At 41.8% G+C, this 1,204-nt stretch overlaps 1 non-coding gene across 1 annotated transcript; it reads left to right on the top strand.

Annotated features, from left to right (window-relative positions):
• The first annotated feature begins 624 nt into the window (after window positions 1-624).
• Window positions 625-726, top strand: LOC145788021 (U6 spliceosomal RNA). The gene has a single exon (XR_014291482.1). It is a non-coding gene; the product is annotated as a U6 spliceosomal RNA (small nuclear RNA).
• Window positions 727-1,204: the final 478 nt, after the last annotated feature.

Below are 1,204 nucleotides of genomic sequence, written 5' to 3'. Positions count from 1 at the left end.
CCAGGTACCATCTTCTCTTCTCTCGTGTTGTCGCTATATGTCAGGGCATCCGTTGGCTAACCACTGCCTGGTGTCGTCATCGATGGAAACTAGGCCTTCCATACCATGAGGAGGTCTGTATAGCCGGCAATCCTTGATAATGTGGGCTGCCGTCTGCATTTCACCACACTCACAAGCAGCACTCTCTGCCGAAGAAAGCAAGTACCTCCACCTGGCCGCCCCCGCAAGTACCGACTTTGGAAAACTAAACTTGCTACAACTGTCGCTATAAAGTTATGCGGAAGAACAATCATCAGAATGGCACCCCCAGACCAAGCACAGCGCCCTTGTCAGGGCGAACAGCACCAGCTGTTGTAGGTCAAGGAGTGACCATTCTGCAACTAAATGTTGAAGGCACCACCAACGCTAAACTAGACATCATCACACCAGGTGCCATGAAACAAACGCTTGTGGAAATCACCGAAAAGTCGTAATTTATGAACAGTCTTCCCTCAAAAAAGCAATGAGTTGGTTTTTCATCCTTTTTGTGAGAATCTATAAAACCGTCTTTCTTTTATTATAGACAACTGTCACTTGCGGTGCTCATCAGCGTGGCAAGAATTTGTTGATTAACAACATTTTGCAGTACTTGCTTCAGCAGTACATATACTATAATTGGAACGATACAGATTAGCATGGCTCCTGCGCAAGGATGACACGCAAAATCGTGAAGCGTTTCATATTTCTTAAAAAAAAAAGTTTTGCAGTAGGCCTACTAAGCTAAATATTTTCATAATATAATCAGAAAAAGTCTCTAAATTTATATGTAATATATTGCCAATTTATTATAAATTGAGTTGGCACACCGACCCATTTTGTCAACAAAAACTTGCATAAAGAGAACACTGCTCGTGAAACACAATAACGGTGAAACTCGCACTAGTGTTTACATGACATTTGCAAACTTAAAGTAAGCAACCCTATGCTCACAGACAATTTCAAAATTCGAAAACAGACGTTTTAATCACCCACTGGGACAGTGTGGCTGGACATCGCATTGGAATAACTTTAAGCAACCCCCACCTAGAACTATAATCTGATTGGTCGATCGGTGGAATCGTATGCAAAGCGAAAATATGCTTCCAGGAAAGATTTTTTGCTTTCGTGCTTTTTAACTCCTTCAAGAAAAGTATTTTTGGTTATACTTGTACGCTGATAACTTCCG

The sequence above is a fragment of the Aplidium turbinatum genome, chromosome 18 (assembly GCF_918807975.1).
Source record: "Aplidium turbinatum chromosome 18, kaAplTurb1.1, whole genome shotgun sequence".
Classification (NCBI taxonomy): Eukaryota; Metazoa; Chordata; class Ascidiacea; order Aplousobranchia; family Polyclinidae; genus Aplidium; species Aplidium turbinatum.
This window is presented reverse-complemented; position numbering and strand designations above follow the sequence as displayed.